We start from the raw sequence: 9,243 nt of genomic DNA, 5'->3' as shown, positions 1-9,243 counted from the left end.
GAGGTTTCTTTACAATTACCTAACGTTTCCTTAAGACTACTTTTATTGAAGCTGAAACAGTAATAGTAAAGAACTCACCCTCCCTCCAGCCTCACACACATGGACGCATTCACTATTCAATAACTGTCAAATCTATACAGTTTTCTTCACATCACAAAGGTTTTCCATAACTGTTCACATGATCTCGAGTATGATCCTTCACGATGCCCGCCGGTGTGGCAGCTAGAGACTTTCATTCCCAGGTGGATATAGAGGCGAGTGTGGAGACGCATTCGGAAACCAACGTGAGAAAGAAAAGCAAGAAGAGAAAGGAAAAGTAGGCGAATGGAAGTCAGGAGAACTAGAGGAAGAAAGGGGGATGAAAGTGTTCCCAGGGCAGTGAAGTGACAGGCAAGGCACACAAAGGAGAGAGAGAGAGAGAGAGAGAGAGAGAGAGAGAGAGAGAGAGAGAGAGAGAGAGAGAGAGAGAGAGAGAGAGAGAGAGATCGGGAGGAGACGATATATAGGGATTTCGGGGATTCTCTCTCTCTCTCTCTCTCTCTCTCTCTCTCTCTCTCTCTCTCTCTCTCTCTCTCTCTCTCTCTCTCTCTCTCTCTCTCTCGACTGTCAAGTAGCTTAAATACTTTTAGAATTTACGAGGCTGAGTTATGGGGTGCTTCTGGATATCGGGTAATATGTCAGCAAGTTTTCATTTTTCCCGCGACGGTCGTTTTTATTCCTTTTAGTTTTTGGAGGAAAGTAATGGCGGCTACTCACGAACATTAGTAGGAAGCAGCAGAGAAGACATAAACCAGGCAGTGTTGTTACTGTTTGACTTCGATTTCAACACAGGCAGCGATGGTTTTGTATAGAGGCTGTACATTAATTCCTATTGCGTTTATGTTACGTACTCGAACATACGACTTCTCTCAAGCTTCGTATCATATTCACTTGCTTCTTCCCTTCGTGTGTGTGTGTGTGTGTGTGTGTGTGTGTGTGTGTGTGTGTGTGTGTGTGAGTTGGTAGTTAATATTTCGTTAAGTTGGACATGCGAGCTTATGGATTTTGGTTGTGCGTTCATGGAGTGTTGCGGCTTTGGGAGGGAAGCGTTGAGTCTTGGATGAGTGCAAGCTTGATAAAAGATGGATGGAGGGAGACTATGATGATGATGGTGAGGATGATGATGCCTGCTACATTTAATAATGAGACTAAGATTAGGGGCAGCTACATAGTTTCACAGAAAATTAATGTTTGAGAGCAAGCCACATAATTACAAACAACAACAACAAAGAACACAACTAAAACAACAAGACGTAATGAACAACAAACATTGTCGAAACACAACGTCGAACTTTTCATCAACTCAGATTGAATTCGTGTCCTATTCAATTAGCGGCAACATTCTTGCAACTAAAATACTGAGCAAAGATTTTCTTTGCCATCTTTCCTGCGTCTGTGAGTCGTGATTGAAGCAACACTGGCATCTGGCGAGGCCGAGGCGACTCCTTGCCGTGTTTGTGGATGATTCTGGGACCTACAGGTTTCGCTAAGCTGTGATTATTATGATACAGAGCATACCACACGAGAAGGAGTCAGGATTACTCTGACTTTTCGTGTTTTCTTGTGCCGTGTGCTGGGAGTAGTAGATCAACGAGACGGTGGCTGTGCCGAGAGAATACAACGAATTTCAAAGTATTGCAAGTGTTCAGTGCACAACAACAAACTTCATCTTGTCGCCATCTTTACGAGAAATTGTGATTCTAACACGAAGGAATCTCGAATTCTCGGTTTGTCTTTCTCTTTTCTTTCTTTTATCTAAATTAGTGAATCAGAGAAATGTGATGCCAAAAAGAAACAAAAAAAGTGATAATGAAGAGGTATTGGTCACAGGTTTCTCTTTTTCCTTTTTCTCTTTCCCCTCCGCCTGCTTCTCTTACTCCACTTCCTTTGCCGCCTCCTCAATCTTGCAAGATGCACCGCCCAACATAAATAGGTCAGCAGCAATATTGCAAACCCATCAAAAATAAGATAGCGCTCATATAGTACGTCGGCTATCGGTGTATCAGCCATTTGCTTAGCGGCTGTAAATATGAAGTCAATAATGGGTGTAGTATGCAAATCTGGCGTCGTAATATTGAGGAAAATTGAGGACACGAGGGAAGGGAAGTGGTTGAGGGGCGCGCCGGATCGATGGCCCACGGCAGGAGTGTGAGGAAGGGAAGGGCAGATACGTGGCAGGGGCTGGCGGAGCAAAGGGGAAGGGGAGGCTGATAACAGGTGTGGAGAGGCAACACACACACACACACACACACACACACACACACATCGCGTGGTATAGTGGTGAGCACGCTCGGCTCTCAACTAAGAAGACCTGGGTTCAAGTCCAGCGAGTGGAGAGGCAGATGGGCAAGCCTCCTAGTGTGTAGCCGCTATTCACCAACAGTAAGTAAACAAGGCATGTAAGCCGATTGGTTGTGACCTCACACTTCCGGTGCGTGATGTGTGCGTGGTCTCAGTCCTATCCAAAGATTGGTCACTGTTCTGTAGGGGAACAGCTTACCATGTCCCGAGGCCGTCAGGTAACCGTAGTGATTAAAACACACACGCACACGCACACACACACACACACACACACACACACACACACACACACACACACACACTCACACACACGCACACTTACATTAATACTGAAGAGATAAATGTTGAATGGTATACAGAAAGGAAAAGACTGACAATAAAGATGGCAGAACATTTTCGCAGTGCAAAGAAAGCGTAAGAAGTGGTAGCAAAAGTACATTGCTTGTAGCCTTTCTCTCTCTCTCTCTCTCTCTCTCTCTCTCTCTCTCTCTCTCTCTCTCTCTCTCTCTCTCTCTCTCTCTCTCTCTCTCTCTCTCTCTTTGATATCCAAGAGGCGTCAACAGCTATAAAGTTTCTCTTCCGCATGATGTCGATTTGGAGAAATACTGCCACTGTACTCCCTGCTCACAGTATAATACGCGAGGAGAGTGAAGAGGCTCTCGTATGTATATTTCCATAATGTAACGAAACAAGTTTTCTCATCCACCTCTCTCTTCAAAAGGGATTCATCCATTGTGTCTATCCTCGAATTCCCACGAGTGTTAGGAAATCCATGAAAATATTTTTATTTTAATGTTAATAAAAACAAACATCGTGATTTTTAGATTTCGAACAGCGCGCGAAGTTTCACACCGCAAGTTTTCCTGCTTGCCGGTAGAGGGCAGTTTTGTGTTCCCCAGCTTCCAGTCACCCTTGCCCTCCGCTCCGTGGCGCTCTCCCTGCCTGTTACAGCTGAAGCGGCTCACTCAGGTATCCACCGCCCGCCAGGCAACACACGAGCCACCACCGCTGTGCACTTACTGCCGCCTCATGTCTTATGGTGTTGCCATGTGGAAGTGTTGTAACTGCAACATACAAGTGCGCAACACTGATGTGGTATTCATCCTAACATTTACTTTCAACAAATCATATTGTGGAATAGTGGTTTGTGTCAAATACACATACGTATCACGTGCATATCTTTTATTTTGATGCAAAAATAACTCCCATTCCTGTACAACAAAACATTTCCGCGGCTTTCAATTTCCAGTGGCATTTTTGGAACGTAACCCCACTATTTTTTTTAACGGAGTACTGTATTACTCGTTTGCTATTTTTAGAGGTTGTAGCTGAATGACTGTTTGTTGATAGTGCTGATGATAGTGGCGATGGCCAGATGAGTGTTAGTTAGTAGTGCTGCTGGTAGTAATGGCAGTGGTAGGATGAATGTTGGTTGGCAGTGATGGCAGCATTAGGATGGGTGGTATGCGTGTTGTTGCGACCGCAGCAGTAGTACAGTATGAACGAAACGAGTCAAGAGACACCTGTAAAATGATCTATCCACCTTCACTGGCTGACAGACGTGTTGGTGACGATGATGGTCTTGCACTAATGATCTTACACTAATGCTGTTGATGGTAATGGTTGTGTTGTTTTTGTCGTTACTTATGCTGTCACTAGTTATTTAATGGGGATGCTGTTGTACTGTTGCTGCTCCTGCTAGTGCTGCTGTTGCTGGTGCTGCTAATGATGGTGGTACTTGTCTTGTTTTTTATGCTGTTTATGCTGGTGTAGTAGTGTTAGTTATGTTGTTATTGAGGCTCCATTCCAACGGGTAAGATCAATGAATAATTTGTTACTTGTCCTGAACCTGTCCACGATGACAGCACTTGATGGAGCCAAGGGAATACACAGGATTGGTGCGATTATTTTCCTTCAGATGTCATTACCACACATACGTATACATAGGAACAGAACAAGATAAAATGTAAATGATTTATCAGTAATTATTATTGCAGTAAATTTTTCACTTTCTTTGGGTTGTTTAGTAAAGGTTGTGCATACATTAGTTACTCCTCAAGTTGCCCCGACCGATTTATGCTGCTTTTAGGAATATCTATAGCTCACCCCCCACTACAGGCACAATCGTGTTCAAAAATAAGTCTCTCTCTCTCTCTCTCTCTCTCTCTCTCTCTCTCTCTCTCTCTCTCTCTCTCTCTCTCTCTCTCTCTCTCTCTCTCTCTCTCTCTCTCTCTCTCTCTCTCTCTCTTCCACTTAGATCAGAGCTTGAGCAAAAATTGTCTCTCCTTCATCCAACATTGAGTTGATTGAGGACCAAACAACTCCAGGACCGAGCACGAGCTGAATGCAAACTCAGGCATGCGGCGTGCGAGTACAGTTCCTCGCTGACAAAGAAAAGAAAAAGAAAAAATGTAGCTCCTGCAAATATTTGCCTTGAAGTCTCGACTGAAAGGTGTAAATAGAATCACGGCGTGTTTCTCTCTCTCTCTCTCTCTCTCTCTCTCTCTCTCTCTCTCTCTCTCTCTCTCTCTCTCTCTCTCTCTCTCTCTCTCTCTCTCTCTCTCTCATCACATTACCCTTCCATCTCCTTTCTCTGTTCTCAGTTTAGCTATGGATTGTTAGTCTACATAATAGCCATTATTTTCCACGGAGGTCCATTATATACAGACAAATAGACAGACAGACAGACAGACGGCATGCGTCCCATACCTCCCCATTGTCAAGTGAACGATATAAAAAACACTTGCCTACATTAATTTGAGTACAGTACACAGTAATTAAAGACTAATTCCTTAATCATCAAGAGTTAATATTGTCTGCTCCAGAAAGTTTAACAGATAATCTTAAATGAACACCACTCACAACAACCCGACAACCTACGGCCCCTTTGAAGGACAGCCACCGCCCTTACCACCGCGACAGAACCACAGCACCGCGACCCTGCAAATGAGACACGACGCGGAGGTAAAGAAATGATGGACATGAATAAGGGAAGAGGTGACGGGACATAACCCTGAGGAACACTGCTGATAACTTGCCTTTTAAGAGTACATAGAGGCCGCCCTCAGCTCCGCGACAGCAATAGGGGCGGGGAGATAAGGGGCGAGACGTGCACTGAACACAAAGAAACGTGTGTGAAGAGAGAGAGAGAGAGAGAGAGAGAGAGAGAGAGAGAGAGAGAGAGAGAGCGGCAGATACGCCGCACCTGCCGCGCCCTGCCTTCCTCTGCCCCCTCTGCCTCCACTGAGGGGCTGTCCTGAAGGGGAAGGCCCTCCCCCTCGAGAGCCTGCTCTCCAGTGGCCGCCACAGCCACTGAAGGGCCGTCCTGCATGGGGAGGACCTCCCCCTGGTTGGCCTGCTCGCCAGTGGCTGCCACCTCCGCCGCTGGAGGACCCTCCTGCAGAAGGAGGACCTCTCTCTGGGCTGCCTGCGCGCCAGTGACCACCACAGTCATTGTAGGGCCGCTCTGCAGGAAGACGTCCTCCTGGGGGGGGGGGGCCTTCATCCGGGTGTACTCAACGCCCACTGTTACGACCTCTTTGTCCTTCACAGGAGGAGGGTCCTGTTTGACATGATTACCCTTACCCTTCTTCGCCTTGGCCGCGGCAAACCTGCGGGCCTGCTCGCGGCCCCAAAGGGCAGCCTGCGCCCTGGTTCGGGCGACGCGCTGCTGGTACTCGCTTAGCTGGATGGGAGTATACATAAACTTGATTCCGTATACAGGCATCTTTGTTTTCAGGATAAATATTTAAGCCAGTCAAGTGGCGGCGTTAGACCTGAGCACAAAGTAAAATGACCCGCGCAATGTCGAACACTGGTATTTTGTATATGATATCCATCTTAATTCGTGCTATGTATATATTGTACGTACATACATATCGAGGGGAGTGAGGCATAGTAAAACCAGTTTCCAAATTTCGTGCAGTACATGGCAGATTTTTTCTTCAGATAGAATTTCATGCTTCAGAAAAAAAAAAAAAAAAAAAAAAAAGGATTCCGAGAGTCGCCACTTTTGGGTTATGAAAGTTTCTACAGTGCCATTCTGGAAAGTAAGAGAGACGCAAACTTGACAGGCAGCAGTAAGCGACAATTTACGCCACAAAAACAACAAGTAACATGCTTTTTCTCCACGATAATCTTGGTGCAGCTGTTTGTTCGCGACAAGTAGCTTCACCAAAAACTGGGAGCTACAGCAGCGCTCCTGCAAGGATGGCTCCTCAGCTGCATGCGTTAAGACGGAAAGCAAAGCCGTGAACCGCTGGATTGCAATTGTATGTTCGTTTATTTTCTGAAGCAAGAGGGAAAAAAATGGCTTTCACCGTTTTGGTCTCTTTAAATAAACAGGTAGATTAAGAGCCTCTTTGTCAAATGAGTGTGGGCCACGGAACACTGCGCCACCTCAGGCCCTTATATTCATGGGTAATGATGATGACGATGATGGTGATGACGGTGATAATTATAGTATCTAATAAAAACAAAACAACAACAACAACAACAGCAACAATAATAATAATAATAATAATAATAATAATAATAATAATAATAATAATAATAATAATAATAATAATAGTAATAAGGCAGTTATTACAGTTATTGCAAAATTATAATTCACTTTACATACAACTTACACTCGAAAACTATGCTACTGATTGAAGATAACTTTCTAGATCAGAATTTTTTTTTTCAAATCTGTAATCTCAAAGGTAAATCATATCTCAAAAATTTTGGTATTTTTTCGATCTCATAAAATTTACCTGACGATACAGAAATGTTTCTTAATTAAATACTTGCGGGTGTTAAAGACATGAATGACATTATACGAACGGTGCAAGGATTATCAATATTCGCTTTAAAAAATTCTCCATAGTAAAAAAAAACGCACTTTGATTCATATGAACTTTTGAATTGATATTTTCTTCTACTTTTCTGGATTCTGAAATCTGCAATTCTGAATAAAAAAAAATGTGGATCTTTTCTAGTTCTGGACCTTAAAAAAAATGTGCGAGGATAATCTTAATTAACTTTAATAGAATAATTGATTAACTAATTAAGAGAGAGAGAGAGAGAGAGAGAGAGAGAGAGAGAGAGAGAGAGAGAGAGAGAGAGAGAGAGAGAGAGAGAGAGAGAGAGAGAGCCGGTCAGCCAGCCATATAGACAGTGGGGGGAGAGAGAGAACGGGATATTAAAAGGAAGGCTTCATGGCCGCTGATTGCTATATTGTGCAGAAGGACCCAGTAGCAGACATAAAGAAAGGAAGAAGCCAATATTTCACTGACTCCAGATGAGTTTTCTTTCTCTTTTTCTGTGACGAAGTTGGACAATAAAACGAGGAAGACTGATAGAGCGAAAACTCTCTCTCTCTCTCTCTCTCTCTCTCTCTCTCTCTCTCTCTCTCTCTCTCTCTCTCTCTCTCTCTCTCTCTCTCTCTCTCTCTCTCTCTCTCTCTCTCTCTCTCGCCGTACTCCTTTCCTGCTGTTAACTTTTTACAAGAGAACCGTCGTCGCTCTCATTATCTTTTTTTTTTTATTTATCTAACTTCCTTAATTGTTTCTCCATTTCCTCCGTGTTCCAGATTCAACTACTAAGTATGTGTGTGTGTGTGTGTGTGTGTGTGTGTGTGTGTGTGTGTGTGTGTGTGTGCGGTGACGACACTTTTCCTCCTTCAGTCTTAGTGCCTTCAGGTGTGCTCGATGATGTTCGTTGGGGTATATGTGTTATTATAGGCTTACCTCTGATGTGTCTGAGGGAACAGGAGAGGAGAGTTGGATCTTGGTAGCTGTAGCTGAAGAGGGAGCAGAGTGAGGCAGAAATGTGGCTGGGAAGCGTGGAGGGAAGAAAGGAGACAAGAAAGAATTTATCCAGGGCAGTAGGGAGAGAGAAGAGAGCGATGCAAGGTGCCAGAAGAAAACGCGGAAGAGAAGAAAGTGGAGAAAGGAAGGAAAGCATAAGCAGAAGAGATTCAAGCTGCCAGACCACAGCTTAGAAGAATGGGCAACGGGAGGGAGAGAGAGATAAACGGAGAGAGATGCGGATAAATGGAGAAAGGAAGGGATGGGAAAGGGGGAAACTGGAGAAGAATGTTGTGTGGAGATGGATTCCAGGAAGAGATAGGAATGGACCCCAAGAAAGAGAAAGGAGTGGATTTAAGGAAGATTTGGGTGTAGGAAGAGGAAGGAAAGAAAATAAGATAAGACTATTTTTGCCTTACCGTAACTTGATTCTTCTTTTATTTATCTTGTTTTTCTTTCCTTCCTTCGTTCGTTCTTTCCTTCTTTCCTTCCTTTCTTCTGTTTTCTTCTTACTTGATCTTTACCTATCATTCTCTCTCTCTCTCTCTCTCTCTCTCTCTCTCTCTCTCTCTCTCTCTCTCTCTCTCTCTCTCTCTCTCTCTCTCTCTCTCTCTCTCTCTCTCTCTCATTATATGTCTGTGTCGCTTTTCCATTACAAACCGGCATGGCTTAACTTAATACGGTTCCTTGTCATTTTCCATTCCATTCACTCTCTTACCCAACCCTCCCTCCTCTCTTCCCTCCTTTCCCACCCTTTAATCTTTCGTGGTGTTTTCCTCTGTCTGTTTGTTTCAGTTTCTTCTTCTTTGTGTGTGCCTTTCTTCCTACTTTTCTCTTTTTCTTTCGTTACTTTCTTTACCTCGTCGTAAATGGTACAATATTTTGGAGTTTACATTTGTTGTTGGCACGAAGCAAACACACATACATGCTTGCACACACACACACACACACACACACACACACACACACACACACACACACACACACACACACACACACACACACACACACACACACACACACACACACACACACACACAATGTCAGCGAACCAAATTCGACCGCCCATGTAAAGTTGAGATGATATTTGACGGTGCCTTAACTCCAGGACCGC

This window comes from Scylla paramamosain, chromosome 14 (genome assembly GCF_035594125.1).
Source record: "Scylla paramamosain isolate STU-SP2022 chromosome 14, ASM3559412v1, whole genome shotgun sequence".
Lineage (NCBI taxonomy): Eukaryota > Metazoa > Arthropoda > Malacostraca > Decapoda > Portunidae > Scylla > Scylla paramamosain.
This window is presented reverse-complemented; position numbering follows the sequence as displayed.